The sequence below is a fragment of the Somniosus microcephalus genome, unplaced genomic scaffold, assembly GCF_052327205.1.
Source record: "Somniosus microcephalus isolate GS21.2 unplaced genomic scaffold, FLI_Smic_1.0 unresolved_chr5, whole genome shotgun sequence".
NCBI classification, from domain to species: Eukaryota; Metazoa; Chordata; class Chondrichthyes; order Squaliformes; family Somniosidae; genus Somniosus; species Somniosus microcephalus.
Window position 1 is genome coordinate 9071755 of NW_028225183.1, and position 20418 is coordinate 9092172.

Genomic DNA, 20418 nt, shown 5'->3' on the forward strand with positions numbered 1-20418 from the left:
AAATGGTTCAAACAATGTGTATAAAACTGAGACGTAATGGGCAATGAGAGAGAGAAAGTGTAGAGAAATGGGAGGGGCGACCAAAATTAAAAGTAAGTGTAAAGGAGGTCTGAGAGAGAGAAAGAGAGAGATAGAATATATAACTATGGCCCCTCACTCATCACTCTGTGACGATGATTGGCTCACCGAGCTACCAACCTACCCAGTGCGAGAAGCATCTCATCAGTTGGTTCAGGATCTACTGTCAGCAGGTTGTCGGTTTAGCTGAGAGTTTGCGAGGAATTTCTTCACACAGCGAGCGTTGAGAATGTAAACTCGCTGCCCAGTGGAGTGATTGCTGCCTCTAAGTGGAGGCTAGACGCAGACCCGAGGGAGATGTGGGGGCAGGGCGGGAAGAGGTGATTAAAATGTGGAGTGTGAAAATATCAGACGCTGGGGTAGAATGGACAGTTTCTGTGACACACTTTTAGTGTAATTCCCATTAATCAACCCACTACTGAGCGGTGCTCAGTGAATCCCGGTGCAATATTAAATCTGTAAGTATATGTTCATAATATCATAGGCTCTCACAGCACAGAAGGAGTCCATTCCACCCATCTTGCCTGTGCCAGCTTCTGCACAGAGCTATCCAAATGATTCCAATCCCCACAACCCTGATCTTTCCTTATAAACCTGCAAATCTTTCTTTTTCAAATATGTATCCAATTCCTTTCAAAATTACAATTGAATCTGCTTCCACCGCCCTTTCAGGCAATGCAGTCCACATCATAACAATTCGCTCGGTATCAAAATTCTCCTCTTCTCCCATTGTCTGTTGAAAATGTTGGGCCAACGCCTATTGGCTGAAATTAATGTGATATGTTACAATGCATATTTCTAAGATTTCTAACACACCAGCTAATTTCCCCTGAACATCATCTCAGATATTTTGGGTCTGTCTGCTTTTTAAGTTTTTCTGAACAATAGGTAATGACAGGATTTTACCATAATATTCCCTTCGCACTGATATAAAGCAGCAAAACCATTGATGCAATATTTTGAAGTACGAACTATTTAGTTTGTGGTGCATTATTTCTAATCTTTGTCGATTTAACGTGTTTTGGTCCACAACACAAAAGGGGCACATCCTAGGTTGCTGATGGGTGCAAGTTTCGAGATTGCAGAAGCAGTGAACACATTCTTTCATTGCTCCTTGGAGATGGGAGAGGTGCAGTGAACTGGAGCATTGCAAATATTACACCGCTAGGGGAGAGGGATAAAATTGGTAACTACAGAGCAATCAGTTTTACATTAGTAGTGGGAAAACTACTGGAGACCATTATCAAGGAACAAATAAATCTCAACTGAAGAAACATGGGTTAATATGGGACAGCCAGCACGGATTTGTTAAAGACAAACCGTGTCTGACTAACCAGATTGAGTTATTTGATGAAGTAACAGAGAGTATTGTTAAAAATTCTGAAGTAGATGTGTGTAGCGACTTTCACGAGAAAGATATGATAAATTACCACATGATAAACTTATGAGGTCACTAGATGCCTAGGAAATTAAAAGGTCGGTGGTAACTTAGAAATGGAATTGACTCCACGATAGGAGGCGGAGAGTAATGTGAATGGATTTTTTTCAGACTGCATCAACGTATGCATTAGGGCCTCCTACGGGTTGGTATAATTATCGTTGTTTCTGTTGTTCGATATTCAAGATATGGACTTGGTTATAAAGAGTAAATTTTCGAAGTTTGCGGATGACACAATACTTGGCAACTTCTTATATAGTGAGGAGGATAGCAGTGGTACTCCGGAGCACATAGACAGACTTGTGAAATTGACAGATACATAGCAGATGCTTTTTAATGTGGATCAATGTGAAGCGATGCAATTTGTGAGCAACAACGTGCATAGGCCGTAAAATAGAAAAAGATCTATTTAGAGGGGGTGCAAGAGCAGAGTGATCTGGAAGTGCTTAGACATAAATCGTTGAGTGTTGCAGGGCAAGTGGCTGAGGCGGTTAAGAAAGCATTGGGATATTGGCTTCGTCAATAGGAGCATTGAATACAAAAAAGCAAAACATTTATCAATCTCTGGTTAGGTCTCCTCTTGAGTATTGTATACAATTCTGTGCACCACACTTTAAGAAGGATTTCCAGGCCCTGGAGTGGGTACAAATGAGGGTTAAAGAGCTGATACCATAGATGAGGGACGTTAGTTATGGGGAGGGTTTGGAGACTCTAGGATTGTTCTACTTAGAACAAGAAAAGGCGGCATTGTATGTACTGTAGGTGGCAGCATAAAATTACAAAGCTATCATAATAGCATTAATGAATTGACAAAACTGAAAAATGGATTTCAATACAGGCAAGTGTGCCCTCGTTCATTTTGGGCTTTAAAAGGATTGATCAGATTAATTTCTAAATTGAGAAAAGCTAAAAACAGTGGAGGGCCAAAGAGCTGAGGCCCGGGTGAGTATAAAACGTCAATTTCGCGGGCAATCTTTCAGTGCTTGGAGTCGTGAGCAGAGGGACCAGTGAGCCGAGGCCCCGGGTGAGTATAAAACCTCACTTTCGCGGGCTTTCTTTCAGTGCTTGGAGTCGGGAGCGGAGGGACCAGTGAGCCGAGACCTCAGGTGAGTATAAAAACTCACTTTCGCTGGCTTTGTTTCAGTGCTTGGAGTCGGGAGCGGAGGGACCAGTGAGCCGAGGTCCGGGGTGAGTACAAAACCTCACTTTCGCGGGCTTTCTTTCAGTGCTTGGAATCGGGAGCGGAGGGACCAGTGAGCCGAGGCGGGTGAGCATAAAACCTCACTTTAGTGGGCTTTCTTACAGTGTGACGTCACCAGAAAGCAGGTAAGTGAATGGGTGGCAAGTAGTTCTCTCTTTTTAAAATTAAACTCTGTGGTTTATAGTTTGTTTGTAAACCAGAGCCCTTAAATATATCATTTAGCTGTCAGGTAACTTCAATTCTGCGGTTTATATTTTCTAGATTCTCTGTGGTGTAGCGGGGACTTCAGCCATACAAGCGCCCTAGCGTATATCCTTAATTGGTGGTATTGAATTAATTTAAATTAATTAAAGGGTAAGTCATGTCAGGACAGCCCAGCCCTGTGTTATGCTCCACGTGCACTATGTGGGAATTCAGGAACGCTGCCGGTGTCCCTGGCGATCAGGTGTGGTGGAATTGCATCCAGCTGCAGCTACTAGCAGACCACATTGAGGCACTGGAGCTGCAGATGGATGAGTTTTGGAGCATTCGTGATGCTGAGAAGGTCGTGGATAACACGTTTAGTACATTGGTCACACCGCAGGTAAGGGCTGCACAGGCAGAAGGTAAATGGGTGACCATCAGGCGGAGCAGTAGAAGCAGGCAGGTAGTGCAGGGGACCCCTGTGGACATCCTGCTCTCAAACAGGTATACCGCTTTGGATACTGTTGAGGGGGATGACTTACCAGGGGAAGGCAGCAGCAGCCAACTTCCTGGCACCAGGGCTGCTTCTGCTGCTCAGGAAGGGAGGAAAAAGTGTGGGAGAGCAATAGTGAAATGGAATTCTATCGTAAGGGGGACAGATAGGCGTTTCTGTGGCCGTAGACGTGACTCCAGGATGGTTTGTTGCCTCCCTGGTGCCAGGGTCATGGATGTCACTGAACGGCTGCAGGGCATTCTAAAGGGGGAGAGTGAACAGTCAGAGGTTGTGGTGCACATTGGGATCAACGACATCGGTAGGAAGAGTGATGAGGTCCTGCAGCAAGTATTTAGGGAGCTAGGTAGCAGATTAAAGAGCAGGACCTCAAAGGTTGTAATCTCACGGTGCCACGTGCTAGTGAGTATAGGAATAGGAGGATAATAGGAGATGAATGCGTGGCTAAAGAGTTGGTGCAGGAGGGAGGGCTTTAGTTTCCTGGATCACTGGGTCTGCTTCTGGGGAAGGTGGGACTTGGGGAACGTGGGACTTGTACAATTCGGACTGGTTGCACCTGAACCAGAAAGGGACACATATCCTTGAGGGGACGTTTGCAAGCACTGTTTGGGGGGGGGGGGTTTAAACTAACTTGGCAGGGCAATAGGATACAGAGTGGAGCTATAAAAGGGGGTGAGGTACAGCCAAATATAGAGGAAAGAACAAGTCAGCTTGGAAGGCAGAGCAAATATGTAACGGCACAAGGGAGTAGGGCAAGGCTGGATGGCATTTATTTTAAGGTAAGGAGTCTTGCGAATAAAGTGGATGAACTGATAGTGTTGATGAACACATGGGAGTATGATATAGTTGTAATCACGGAGACATGGTTGAGGGAGGTGCAAGACTGGCAGCTATATATTCTGGGGTATAGAATCTTCAGGCGAGGCAGAGGGGGTTAAAAGAGGAGGGGGTGTCGCAATATTCATTAAGGAGTCAATTACTGCTGTAAGGAGGGATGATATATTAACAGGTTCCTCTAATGAGGCCATATGGATAGAACATAAAAACGAAAAGGGGGCAAGCACTTTGCTGGGAGTGTACCAAAAGCCTCCAAACAGTCAGGGGGAGATAGAGGAACAGATATGTAGGCAAATCTCGGAGAAGTGTGCAAATAATAGGGTAATAATAGTGGGGGATTTCAACTTCCCCAATATTAACTGGGATAGTCAGAGTGTGAAAGGCTTAGAGGGTGCAGAATTCTTGAAGTGCATGCAGGAGAGCGTTTTGAGCCAGCATGTAGAAAGTCCTACAAGAGAGGGGGCGGTACTGGACCTAATTCTAGGGAATGTGGCCGGGCAAGTGGTAGAAGTGTTAATAGGTGAGCACTTTGGTGACAGAGACCATAACTCGGTGAGATTTAAGGTAATCATGGAAAAGGACAGAGATGGACCGGAAATAAAGGTTCTAAATTGGGGGAAGGCCGATTTTAATATGACAAGACAGGATCTGGCCAAAGTGGACTGGGATCAGCTACTTGTAGGAAAATCCACATCGGAGCAATGGGAGTCGTTCAGAAAGGAAATTGAGAGAGTACAATGGCAACATGTTCCCGTAAAGGTCAAGGGTGGGACCAACAAACCCAGGGAAACTTGGATGTCAAGGGATATACGAGAAAGCATTAGAAAAAAAGGGGGGGTTTTGGCAGATACAGAGGACTAAAGACAGAGGAAGCCCTAGAGGAGTATAAAAAGTGCAGGGGGATAATTAAGAAAGAAATTAGGAGAGCGAGGAGAGGCCATGAAATAACACTGGCGAGCAAAATAAAGGAAAATCCTAAGGTGTTTTATATGTATATTAAGGGCAAGAGGATAACTAGGGAAATGTAGGGCCCATTAGGGACCGAAGTGGCAATCTGCGTGTGGAGCCAGAAGATGTAGGTGGGGTTTAAATGAAGTTTTTGCATCTGTGTTCACTATGGAGAAGGACGATGTAAACATAGAAATCGGGCAGGGGGACTGTGATATACTTGAACATATTAGCATCGAGAAGGAGGAGGTACAAGCGGTTTTAGCAGGCTTAAAGGTGGATAAATCCCCAGGCCCGGACGAGATGTATCCCAGGCTGCTGCGTGAGGCAAAGGAGGAGATTGCAGGGGCTCTGACACAAATTTTCAGAAGCCCTCTGGCCACAGGGGATGTGCCAGAGGACTGGAGAACAGCTAACGTAGTAACATTATTCAAGGAGGGTAGTAGGGATAAACAAGGGAATTACAGGCCAGTGAGCCGAACATCAGTGGTATTGAAATTATTGGAAAAAATTCTGAGGGACAGAATTAGTCTCCACTTGGAGAGGCAAGGATTAATCAGGGTTAGTCAGCATGGCTTTGTCAATGGAAGATCATGTCTGACCAATTTGATTGAATTTTTCGAGGGGATGACTAGGTGTGTGGATGAGGGTAGTGCAGTGGATGTGGTATGCATGGATTTCAGCAAGGCTTTCGATAAAGTCCCGCATAGGTGACTGGTCAAGAAGGCAAGTGCCCATGGGATGCCGGGTGCCTTGGCACATTGGATCCAAAACTGGCTTAGTGGCACAAGGCAGAGGGTGATGGTCGAAGGTTGTTTTTGTGACTGGAAGCATTTGTCCAGTGGGGTAACGCAGGGATCGGTGCTGGGGCCCTTGCTGTTTGTGGTCTACATTAATGATTTGGATGTGAATGTAAAAGGTATGATCAGTAAGTTCGCAGATGACACGAAAATTGGTGGGGTGGTAAATAGCGAGGAGGGTAGCCTCAGTCTGCAGGATGATATAGATGGGTTGGTCAGATTCGCATAAGAGTGGCAAATGGAATTTAACCCTGAAAAGTGTGAGGTCATGCATTTTGGAACGACTAACAAGGCAAAGGAATACACAATGAATGGTAGGACCCTAGGCAGGACAGAGGATCAGATGGACCTGGTGTGCATGTACATAGATCCCTGAAGGCAGCAGAACAGGTGGATAAGTTGGTTAAAAAGGCATATGGGATACTTGCCTTCATTAGCCGAGGCATAGAATATAAGAGCAGGGAGGTTATGATGGAGCTGTACAAAACGGTAGTTAGACCACAGCTGGAATACTGTGTGCAGTTCTGGTCGCCACACTACAGGAAGGATGTGATTGCGTTGGATAGGGTGCAGAGGAGACTCACCAGGATGTTACCTGGGCTGGAGCGCTTCAGCTATGAAGAAAGACTGGACAGGCTGGCGTTGTTTTCCTTGGAGCAGAGAAAGCTGAGGGGGGACCAGATTGAGGTGTACAAAATTATGAGGGGCATAGATAGTGTAGATAGAAAGGAAGTTTTCCCTTAGTAAAGGGGTCAATAACACGGGGGCATAGATTCAAGGTAAGGGGCAGGAGGTTTAGAGGGGATTTGAGGAAGAACTTTTTCACCCAGAGGGTGGTTGGAATCTGGAACTCACTACCTGAAAGGGTGGTAGAGGCAGGAACCCTCACAACATTCAAGAAGCATTTGGATGAGCACTTGAAATGCCATAGCATACACGGCTACGGACCAAATGCTGGAAAACTGGGATTAGATTAGACAGGGCTTGATGGCGGCGCAGATGCGATGGGCCACAGGGCCTCTTTCTGTGCTGTATAACACTATGACTCTATGACTTAAGTGTCCATATACATAGGCCATTAAAAGGTCAGGGACAGGTACAAAAATTATTTAAAAGTACTAATGGAATGCTGGACTTTAGTTCAAGTGGACGAGAATACAAGGGGTTGTAAGTCATGCTACAGCTATACAAAGCCCAGGTTAGAACACACATGAAATACTGTGCTCAGTTCTGGGCAGCACAACTTAGGAAGGATATATAGGCTTTGGGCAGAGTGCAGTGTAGCTTTACTAGAATGACACCTGAACTCCAAGGGTTACTTTATTTCCAATAGATAAAATATTTCAACTGATTAGGGAGTCTGGGACGAGGGTACATAGACTAAAAATAGAGCCAGACCTTTCAGGAATGAAGTTAAGAAACACTTCTACACATAAAGGTTGGTAGCAGTGTGGAACTCTCATATACAATCGGCAGTTGATGCTAGGTCAATAGTTAATCTTAAATCTGGAATTGATCGTTTCCTGTTAACCATAGATATTAAGGAATATGGGGTAAAGGCAGATATATGGAGTGAGGTCACAGAGCAGCAATGATCTCAATGAACGGCGGAATAGGCTCCATGCGCTAAATGGCCTCCAGCTGTTCTTATGTTCCTGGAGTGAAAACGCTAAGCGTTGACTTAAGAGAGACATTCAACATTATGAAGGGTTTTGATGGAGCAATTTGGGACCCTCTGCCAAGTGGGTGAGTAAACAGAGGTCACTGATTTAAGTTACTTTGCCAACGAAGTAGAGAGGAAAGGTGGAGCAATATTTTAAGAGTAACTTTAACATCTGTAACACAGAACCTGAGAGGATGGTGGGAGTAGATTACATCCAAACTTTCACAACGCGAATTTGAAGATGAATAATTTGCACGATTGAGGGGAAAAGATGGGCGTTGTGATTACATTGGACAGCTGTCTCAAAGAGCTGGCCCAGGCACAACCGGCCGAATGGCCCCTTCTGTGCTGTACGATTTTCTGTTTGTATGATTCTGTCATCAAGCGAAATAAAAAAAGGATTGATATGGATGCTCTGCATTTTCCCGCCAACAGATGACGCTAATTCACATGTTAGGCATCTAAAGTTGCAACCAAATGCTGGGATATCTCGTCAAAATGATTGGAAAGGCAGCTCTGTTATTTTACTCTTTGTGTCATGCGATCATCAGTGCAGTAAAGAAAAGAAATGTGTTAACCTTTGCTCACTGGGATTCAGTCTCTCGTCTCTGAGTCAGGCGATTGCCCTATTGAGCCCCATTCTTAACAGTGTATTTCATAATCTAGGCCGACATCCCAGTGCAATGCTGAGGGAGTTCAGCACTGTGTGAGATACCATCCTTGGATGAGATGTTCAACCGGGGTCCTTTCTGCCCTCACCGAACAATGTAAAGATTCCTTGGTCGTTTCGGAAGTGCAAAGAAGATTCTAGGATGTGATATAATGAGTGTCACAGAGCTACCACAGTGGTTTTGGTGGGACAGCTGGTGCAATGTGTAGGCATGTCGGGAGGACTCAGCGTGGTTCAAGATGTTGCCATTGTGAGCCAAGTCTCAGGCACTAACAAAGAACTGGACATCCACGTGGTTGATTGTGGGCTGCGTTGATCGATTGACATTGACAGAGAATTCACACTTTATACATATACATATCTGTAATGTGAGCCTTCATTCGGGATGGAAATTGATAGAGCTGCTGGTTGATTCATTGCAGAATCCAAGGGTATATTGGGGGATTATTTGACTGGAATGGATATATCGATTGTTAGATTAGGCCTCAGCAGGAACGATGCGTGGGGATCAGTAACAGAGTACAAGCGGGAGTTGTTGTTGCTGCTTGTATGAAACGATTGACAGAACTCGCGATGGGCTTTTAGGAGACTGCTAGGAGAGGCACAGAGGGTCACTATGGACCTATTCACGAATAATTCAAGCTTGGAAATGCAGGAGAGTGGGAGGCCAGAGAATTAGTGAAGTGTTGGGTTAATGGCAGTTGAAGGTGCAGGGTTAAGTACCAAAGAGGGAAAGCCAGAAAAGAGAGAATCAGTTAAAGAGATATGGGCCTGGTGGAATATTGATTATTGATTAAATCCAGCCTATATCTGACTCATGCCAGATGTTGGGATTTGGGTTGTCAACAGAAGGACCCATTGGTTAGGTCCAAATAAGTTATCGTGATATTAAGTAGAGCATTTGTCCAGTAAAGCAGTTGGAATTAAAGGCAAGCTATTGACTTTGCTAGGGAATTGATTACAATTCAGGACATAGAGAGGAGGGATAATGGGCATGAAATCCAAATGGCAGGATATGACAAGTGGTGTCCCCAGAATTCTGCAGTGCGGCCTCATGTTTAAACTGCATTGATCTGTACGTTACAGGAATGGATAAAGACCCAGGATTCCAAGTTTAGTGACGCCACTGAGTTCAGAGGCACTATAAATTCTGGAGATAGCAGCAGAATGTTGCGAATGTTAACTGCGATGTTAAGCGAGTTGAGGGAAATCTCTGGTTGTTTGAGTTCAGTGTCATCCAATAAGCACCTTAACAGGATATCTTTTCCACCTGGAATGATGTGCGCACTATTGTATCACAAAGCAGCATAAAGACATAGAATGAAACGAATAGCAATAGGCCATTCAGCCCCACGAGCATGTTCCTGCATTCAATTCGATCCTGCATGATCAGTGTCCTAACTCCATCTAGCCATCTTGGTTCCTGAAATCTTAACACCCATGCTTAACAAAAATAGATCAATCTCAGTTTTGCAATTTTTAATTGACCGAGTCCCAACTGATTTTTGATGAGGAGTTCAAGCTTTCCACTAGCCTTTGTGTAAGGAAGTGCTTCTGGATATAAACCTTGAAGGGGCTTGCTCTAATTTTAAGGTTATGCTTTCTTGCCCTGGATTCTCCTGTCAGAGCAAACATCCTTTCTGCCTGCCAGAAAAAATACTTGAATCAGCTTAAACATCTCAATTATGTCACCTCTGAATCTTCTATGCTCAATGGAATTTCTGCCTCGTCTATGGAGCCTGTCATCATAATTTAACCCTTTTAGCTCCTGTATCATTCTGCTGATTCTGCGCTGCTCCCCCTCCAAGGCCAATATAACCTTCCTGAGGTGCGATGCACAGAACGGAATACAGTTTCTCCAGACAAGGTCTAACCAGAGCCCTGTACGGCTGCAACTTAACTTCCATCGCTTTGTATTCCAGCTCTTTTTAATCAAGGCGAACAATCAATTAAAACGTTTAATCATATTCCGAAATGCACACGAGATTTTAGACATTTCTCTACTTTGACCTGTAAATCACTCCACTCATTCACTTTTCCTAACTTGTCACCAATGACAAAATAAACGGATCTACCTTTTTGTGTCCAAAGTGGAAGAGCTCACACTTGTTCACTTTAAATTCAATCTGCTGGAGTTTTCACTCTCCCCGCAATCTATTAATGTTCCTTCACAACTTTGTGCTCACGTGTGCATTATTTACTGTGCCAAGTAACTTCGTTTCGCCAGCAAACTTAGATACACGGCTCCGCATTCCTGCATCCAAGTCAGTTATAATTATAATGAAAAGCTAAGACCTCAGTACAGAGCCCCGGGGGACACCATTAGTCATATGCTGCCAATTTGAGTGCAATGCCATTATCCCTACAAATGTCTCCAACAAAATAACCATTTCCCATGCAAGTCAATAAGTTTCCTTCTGTTGCATGCACAAGCCATTCCAATGCCTTCTGAAAGTCCAGAAAATTAACATGCATCGACAATCATTTATCGACCACGTCAGGTTCCTCCTCAAGAAGAGCAACTAATTTCGTTAGACGTGACTTACCATTTACAAATCCATGCTGGATCTCTCTGCTCAGTTCATGTCTTTTCAAATGCCCAGTCACTCTGTCCCTAATAATAGATTGTAGTGCATTGCCACAACTGACGGCAGACCAAGGAGTTTAATATTTCCTAGTTTAACGTTCCTTCCCCTTTAAATAATGTAGTGACCCTGGCAAGTTTTCAATCGAATGGGCCAATTCCGCAATAGAAAGTGTTTTGGAAGATCCTGAATAACATCAGCAATGTCCTCTCCTACTTATTTCAAACACCTCGTGTGGCATCCATCGATTCCTGGAAATTTGTCTATTTTTATATCATTAGCTTCTCCATCACAATTTACTTTACTTACATTGAATCTAGACCTTTCTCCTAAATTTATTTCAGTTTTCCTTGTATCTCTGACAGAAATTTCTGAAAACAGCAGTATCTGTTACCGTAGCTTCGAATTGACAGCTGCTGTGATGCAGACCTGTATTACCACTATCTCTTTCACAACACGATTAGGTAGAGCAGTCAATTCAATTTACATACACATTTATTCAGCAGTTTGAACATTAGTTGCTCAATTTCGTTATTTTAGAGAAAAAGGTAGACACTCACCTTGACAAACGATCCGCCGAACCCCAGTAATCACTAATAAGAGAAGATATGTATGAGTTATTCAAATGCCAACACATTCTAATGTTGAATATACAGACTCACTGCCGTGCATTGTTCCATTGACGTTTCACAGTGTGATTGAGTTGGTGAAATTCTGGCCCGTTTTATTCATCTCCTAATCCAGAAGATGAACAAATAATGTAGGCAGACACTAAATACAGAAAGTTAGAGAATTGCTCTACATTTTGTGTTTAAGTACTTCATAATTTCTTTCAAAATTAACTGGCACCAATTTTAATATCCTGCTCCATTGTTATGAATTCACCCTCCATAACTGAATAAATTCTCCTTTAAGACTCTCCTTAAAACCTACCTCTCCCAGACAAGCTTTTGCTCACCTGCCCTAATACCACCTTGTATGGCTCCGTGAAAATGTTGATTTTTTATAACACTGCTGTGACGTGCCTTGGGACATTTTACAATGTTATAGGCGCTATATAAATGTAAGTTGCTGTTGTTGTTCTTGTAGAGAGTGACAGAATATGTTTATAAAGGAAACACGTGGTTTTAGCGCAACAACACTTCACCACGGGTAAACAGGAAGTTAACCCTTGACAGTAACAAAAGTGCGTCAGAACCAAGAATCTCTTCAAACATATTGAATGAAAATACATTGCGGCAGTCTTTCTGATACATTGAAATGGCATAATTAATTCAAATCTCAAATCTCACCACAATTACATTCATAAAGCTACTGATTTGGTCAGTACAGGAGGAGGTTATTCAGCCATCGTGCCTTTGCTGGCTTATAGAAGGTGCTATACAATTAGTCTCTCCCATCTGCTTTTTCTTCATAGCCCTGTATTTTTTCATTTTCAAGTATTTGTCCCGTTCCCTTTAGAAAGTTTCAATTAGAGATGCAGAAACAGACTGATTCTGAGGCGTTTAGTTATTAATAAAATTGAATACAATTCACTACAAATATAGGGAGAGGAAAAGGAATTTACATTCAGTGAAGAATGTTAAGAGAAGATCTGATGGAGGAGATCAAAATTATGCTGGGTTTTATTCAGGTATATTGTTCTACTGGTTGGTGAGGCGGTAAATGGAGGACTGAAATATTAACCAAAATAACAAAGGCAGAAGTTGTGAGAGTGTGTAATGCAGCAATAAAATAGGACCTGGCTTTCCTTCATGGAATCCATGATTTAAGGGAAATAGAAACGAACCATTAAATAAAGGTGGGTAGATATTTGTGGAAAGGGGGATTGTTAGATGTTTGATATTTAATGCAGAAAAGTATGAAGTGGTGCATTTTGAAAGGAATAAGGAGGATAGGCAATATGAGCTTCAATATCAAATTGCACAGAGGATGCATGAGCAGAGCCCTGGCGGTTCACATACACAATTGTCCAAAGGTCTTAGTTGAAGATTAAGGTTTAAATGCTGAGAACAACGAGCATCTGCAGCACTATCATTATTGAAGGACATTAGTCTCCAACCACTGTGGAGATCTATATATCAGTGATATGGAAAACTCGAACACACTGAAGGAGCAAATGCAATCTAACTTATTAATACCGAATGGTGTTTGAATTCACTAGGCACCGGGGCTGTTTCAATTTTTTTTAGCAGAGTCTCAAATATCATGATGCAGCTGTCATCTGGATGGAAGAAGGAAGAGAAATCAAAACTGATTAAAAAGTATCTAAAAATATCTCAGGCTGCAGTTAACATTGAAAGCAAATGCTATAATGTATGCCTGTGGTTTCATCTCAGAAAGTCATGGTAACCATTTGCAAATCTCTGGGTGGGCCTCAGCTGGAGTCTTGTGTCCCAATTCAGACATTACACTTTAGGAAGGATTCCAAGGCCTTTGGAATGGTAAAGATACCAGGATGATATTATGGGTCACGGACTTTGATTCTGGGGAGAGAAGAGAATGTTAAGGGGATCTGTAATAGTGGTATTATAAATCATGAGGAGTTTTGATAGAGTAATTCGCTACAGAGAATTACATAGAATATACAGCACTGAAATATGGCATTCGGTCCATCGATTTGGTCTGGTGTTTACACGCCACATGAGTCTGGTCCCATTCCGTCTACTTCATATCAGCTTGTCAGCCTATTTTCTATTGCTTTTTCTCTAATGTAACCGTCCAATTCCGTTTGAAGGCATCTCAGCTCAAGTCAGTGGTAACCGGATGTGATTAATTTAAAAGAATTGGCAAAAACATGAGAAGCGAAACGAGGAGACTTGTTTTACACAAAGGGTTGTTAAGATCTGGAATGCACAATTGACTGTGAGCTGGATTCAGATTCCACAGGAGGTTCAAAAGGTAACTGTACATGTATTGAAAAGTAATCATTAACAGGGTTGTGACTAAAATGCTCGGGTGTGGGACTACGTTGAGCAGCTCTTTAGAATTGCCTGTACAGGCATGATGGGCCAAATGGCGTCCTTCAGTGGTCTAAGCGTCTATTAATTAGTTAAATGAGTTCTTTCGGCATGTCCGTTTGCAAATAAATGCAATAATCCACGGCAAGTTTCAAGATGTGCCCTTGCGTGGAGTGACAAAAGAACTCGTGAAAATATGGTCAAATTCAGAAAAGATCAATTTTTGACTAAATAAATCCATTACTGTAACAAAAGTAAAGCAGCAGAGTGGAGTGTGTGTGCAAACACTGAAAATCTTTGCTGGTAACCACCTGCTGTCATACCATCAACAGAAAGGCAATGCAAGCGGCGGAGCTCCATTTTGGAATGGCTGGAGGCATTAATGGTGGGATTTGAGATTGAACATGACGTGTTCTTTGATGGTCATTAGTCCCCGCCTATTTAAATGGCGGGTTTCTCAGACATTGCCAAACCTAGCTTACTGAATGAGGAAGTAGAGTTAAAGTAATGTCCTAGATCTGAACGCTGCCTGAATTCCTTACCAGAGTGGTTTAGTGGTACAGACAGTGCACACAGGCTCAGAAATATCACAAAGCGACTGAAATTGCAATTCAAACTTGGAAACTGACAGAAAAGTACGCAAAACACTAAAAATGGTCAGTATTGAAGAGAACAGTAACAGCAGTTTCATAAAGGATGCAAGTGGTTTAAATTCGAAGGAGCATCACTTAAACAAATAGGAACTTAGCTGCTAACAGAAAGAACAGTTTCTCAGAACCAACGGACGAGCTAAAAATATATTTACTAAAATGTACACTGACTGTGTTACAAATGTTCTCATCCAGTTTCTCTCTCCAAATCTCCTGAAGATGCTGATTTTCGAATGCCGCTCTCCAATAGCCCAACGCATTATCTGTTCATGTTTGAGTGCAGATACTGAGTGATTTGCTTGACATGAGGGTTGTTGCCCTGCTGCAGGCTATGCGAGATAATACAAGTGTTTAACCCCGATTTATTTCCCCTCTTTTCCTTTTGGGTATTGTGCAGGTTTCAATTGCTTTCAATCCAAACAGTACAGCCGAAATGGCTTGGTTCTGAGTCCGACTAAATGGCGCCCTCATACTGCGCATCCTCACTTACTTGCATGCAACATAAATCAAAGAGCTATTTCACGATCATTGACCGAGGGTTCCTTCAGTGGCCTCGGAGCACTGAGCTGAACGGTAGCGCCAGTACCTCAGCAAGGAGCGGATGTTGATCATTCGGTCTTCCTTTGATGTACTGCTTAGCTGTGCACTGCAGGCACTAACTGAGCGATCAGGAGACCAATACACTCCACTATTCTCCTGATAAAATGCACTATTCTCCAAATCCAGTCCAGTAACATAATTAACAGAGCGTTTCTAATCGGAGAGACGAACATTTAGTTCAACTTATCCAATCAGAAATTGAGGAGACACTTCTTTACCAAGAGAGTGGTCAGAAAATGGAACACGCTTTCACGTGCAGCAGTTGAGGCTGAAAACATAGAAGCATTTAAGTTGAAGCTAGCTGGTAACATGAAGGAGAAAGGAGTTGGAGGATATTCTGATAGTGTCAGATGCATTTGCGTGGGAGGAGGCTGATCCAGAGTGTAAACAACGGCATAGACCTGTTGGGGTTAATGGCCTGCTTCTGTTTTGTAAATTCCATTTCATTCTATTGAAGTTCAGGCTGAAGTTCACAGTGACAGCAAATACTTTAAACTGGAGTGTATGGGTTCAGCTCAGAATCACTTCACCTCGGACAGATGGTAATTTAACCCTGTTAGTAAGAATAGTGCATCAGAACCAAGAATGTGTTTATCCACATTGAAGGAAATACATTGTGGCAATTTTTCCTATACACTTGCAACCAAACAATTAATTATTTCGTGGATAAACCAGCATCATGTGTGGTGCAGTAGCAGACTGAAACTCCGTACTTTCATTTATTAGATGGTCAGCTGTTTACTCAGAATAAGTTCAAGGCCAAGGTGGTGCGTTTCACAGGACACTAAAAAGCGGAAATGCATATGTGGGGATAGGAGAGATATTGGGGAAAGACACAGTATCAGATCTCGGAGAGGGAGGAGCCTCAGAGGAGTTTGAACATTGTGACCTGGAGAACTCTGGAATGTAGCAGAGGCATCTTTACGGATAGTTCTACTCTTAGTGAATTCGGTTATGCTGAGAGAATAGAGATGCTGGCATTGTTGTCTTTAGAGCATTGAGGTTTAAGCAGAGAGTCGCCAGATTGGTTCCAGGGCTGAACAACTTCAGATATGTGGAGAATCTGGAGAAACAATGATTTTATTCTCCTTAGAGCAGAGAAGGTTAAGGGCTGAGTTCCTTTAATATACTGGGAATGAGTGACACCAGTTACATGGAGAGGCTAGAGAAGATGCGATTGCTCTCCTTGGAGCAGAGACGGTTAAGTGGAGATTCGCCAGTAATATACCGGGGAAGGGACTTCAGCTATGAGGAGAGATGAGGAAAGCTGTGGTTGTTCAGGTGCAATCTGCATGGAATAATGAAGATAATTTTTATAGCGATAAGCAAAGGATGTGAAAAAAGTTCAGGCTGAAGTTACCATAGACAGAAAATGCTTACAATGGAAACCTGTGGTTTCAGCTCAGAATCGCTTCCCCTCTTACAATGAGGAATTTACACCTGACAGTAAGAGCAGGACATCAGAACCAAGAAAGACTCAGGCTAAAAATATTGAATTAAACTGCATTGTGGAAATCTCTCTGATAAGTGTTAAGCCGTACAATTAATTCATTATTTGAATATCACAACAGTTAGAATCATAAAATTATGGAGGCCCCTGGGTCCAACCTGCCTGCGGCGGCTCTTTCAAAAACTAATCCAATTAAGACCTTTCATCGATTTTTTCCACATACACCAGCAAGTTTTTTCTGTTCATGCATTTACCCAATTTCCTTTAGACAGTTAGAATTAGAGCTGCAATATCAGATTGATTCTCAGACATTCATTTATTAATATATAATTGGATTCAATCTCTTAAAATACATGAGATACTAATATACTAGATTCCACCTAGCATCTCCTAAATTATAAATTAGGGGTGTGCTCACACACGCAATGTGAGAAAAGGAGCATACAAACAACCATTTAGCCTAGGATTGTGCTGCAAATGTAACTGTGCCTTGAAATCAATGCCGTTTGTTTCAGAGATATAAAAATAAATTGTGTAAACGTCATTGAAACTACAACTTTAATGCCCCTTTGCTGGAAAATGAAACCCATGTGTTTTACATTTCTTTTATCTGAACAGCAAGTCTGCTTAGAGCACGGTTGGAAATGTAGTAACCTTGAAATTGTTGTAATCAGTGACGAGGATAGTAGCCGACTTCAGGAGGTCTGAGCCAGGCTGGTGAAATGGGCAGACACATAGCTGGTGACATTTAAAGCAGAAAACTGTAAAGTGATGATCTTTGGGAAGACGAATGAGAAGAGAAAATATTAAAAAAATTATAAAATATTACAGGTCATTCAGGAACAGAGTGCACATAAGCAAGAGACCTTGGCCGTTAGGTTTAAACATACTTTAAGATCTGTGGCATTTAAAGTAGAAGCAGAAAGTACAAAAGGAAAGAGCTTTGCTATATCTTTCTAGACTCAGCTGGAACATTGTGTCCCATTCTGGGCACCACACTTTTGGCAGGATGTCAGGGCCTTGTAAAGAGTGCCAAGGAAATTTACCAGACTGGTACAAGTGATGAGGGAATCCAGGTATGTAGAAAGACTAGAGATGCTGTGATAGTTCCCTTATGGCAGAGAAGTGTAAGATTTACCATATTGATTCCAGAGATGGTGAACCTCAGTTATGTGGAGCAACTGGAGAAGCTGGGTTTGTTTTCTTTGGTAGAAACAAAACATGTGCCGATAAGGATGAAAAATGGGGCTTCAGCAGCTAGAGTGCCTGGCTGACAAAGGGAATAGATGTTAAACTAAACAGAAACAGGAGACTTATGACAAAAATAAAGTGCAGAACACAGCAGAACACATGGAAGAATCCGCAGATTGCAGGCACAAATTGCAAAGTATATAAGTAGGGTAACGAGAGTTCCTGAAAACAGATTAGTCGGTCACATGACAGGGAATACAACGATCTTTTACAAATAGAAAATGAAAGGATAGTTAATGCAAAAATCTTTTTTGTGGAGACAGAGAGCATTACTGAGGTACTGGATGAGTATTTTGCATCTGTCTTCACAGAAGAAGAGGTTGAAGTTAATTGCACAGAAATTGGTGCCGGGGGCTTCCCGCGGGTGCAAGGCCCCGACCTACACTTACTTAGCGCGCCGACAGTTGAAGCCTGGCCCTGCGTGGAATTCCTGTCAGTGGCCCGGTTCAGCTCCCGGTGCGCTGTGCTTGCGTGATCAAGTGGCGTAGTTAGTTCGATGGGCCGGCTGGGATCACGTGAGCACTGGGCAACCAATCGGATGTTGCAAAAGTTCATTCATGAGTTTGATGGTAAGAATTGTCAAACTCATGAAAACTCCAGGCGCCCTAAACAGTACTTAAACTTCAAATAATAGTTAAAAAAAACATCCCACTAATTAAATGAACTATTAATGTGTAAAAAACTATTTTAACCAATTATTCAAATATTTGAAAAAAATAACTTTTTTAACAAATCGGGTCTAAAAATACACTTAACTTACTGGAAATTCTTTAAAATTAATAAAACTGTGGAAAAACATTTCTAACTTTAATTAATAGACCACTTACATTTTAAAACTAAGTCCTCACATTTTTTTCCCGCGTAAAAACCGGAGGCCTTCACGCACAGGCAAGGCTTTAAAAAAGAAGGAATTTCAGCGCGCACGCGCAGACTCCTGTGCGCACATGTTCGACCTCTGAACCCCTTGGTTCAGAGGAAAGGAAATGCCGGTTTTCCATGCAAGCACTGTGCATGCTGAAAACCGGCACTTCCATCGGTCCCACGCGTGAGTACCCCGTCCGGGCCTGAATTACTGGGCCATTGTTGCAGTTGAGGAGCGGGTGTTTATATATAGAATAGTATAAAAATAGATAGAAAGGAGGTGCTAAATATTTTGGAAACACACAAAGATAACAAGTCACCCAGCCCTTATGGGATGCATCCTACATTGCTGAGGGAAGCTATGGTGAAGATAGCAGAAGGCGTGACCATAATCTTGCCATCCTCCTTGGGAATGGGAGTGTTGCCAGAGGAATGAATGATTGCAAATATAAAAATTCTGTTCAATAATGGGGAAAGCGATAAACCTGGTAACTCCAGGCTAATCAATCTACCTTCGGTAGTGGGAAAACTTTTGGAAAACACAATCATTGACAACATTATTTCTCAATTAGAAAAAGATGATTTAATAAGGGATAGGCAGCTGTCCCTTATTGAAGTATGTTATTCAAGTATAATCGTGGTTCCCTGACCTGATTGAGTTATTTGATGAAGTCTACATGAGTGTAGAAGAATGTAGTGCAGTAGATGTTCTATACCTGGAATTTCAATAATGTATCACATGACAGACTCACTAGAAAAGCAGAAACACGTCGTATTAAAGGCACAGTGTGGAATTGTGTTCTTGAATGCCTAAGGGATAGGAGGCAGAGAGTAGCGGTGAACAGATGTCGTTCTGACCATGTGGAACTACGCAGTGGTGTACACTTGTGGTCGGTGGTAAGAACATTAATCTGCCTGTTATGTATAAATTACCTCGACTTGTAGATAAGGGGTAAAATTTCGAATATTGCGTTTGATGCTGAATTTGGCAAGGTTGTAAGTAGTGAGCAGGATTGCAATGACTTCAGGCGGACATATTCAGTGTGGTGGAATGGGCAGACCCGTGCCAGATGCAATTTACTGTGGCTAACTGTGCAGTAAATTGGGAAAAACACCATGGAGAGGCACTATAATTTAAATGAGACTATTTTCAGGGAGCAAAACAGCAGATGGAACTTGGGGTACATACTCTCAAATCATTGAAGGTGATAGGGCAAGTTGTTACTGCAATGAAAATGTGTATTGCATGATTGGCTTCGAAAAAAGAGGCACCAAATACATGACCAAGGAAATAATTATAAATATTTAAAAATCGCTGCTTTGACCTCAGCTGGAGTATTGTGTACAATTATAAGCACCACACCTTAGGAACGTTGTCAACTCCTTTGGGCGGGTACAGAGAAGATGTCCCGGATGTTATTGGGATGGGGGACATCAATTGGAGAAGCAGCAATTGGACTTCTTACAGCATAACATGCTAATCGCAGACCAAATCGAGGTATCCCCATTAATGTGGGGTTTTGATAGAGCAACTGGCGATAAGCTGTTTTCTCTTGCACATTGCTTGGCAACCAAAGCTCTAAGATTTCAAAATGGCAGAGGGTAGATGCGGTGAAATAATTTGAGACAGAGGGTTGTTAAGATCTGGAACACACCACCTCAAAGGTGTTGCAATCAGATTCCATCGGAGCTTTCATAAGGCCATTGGACATATACTTGAAGCGTACCAATT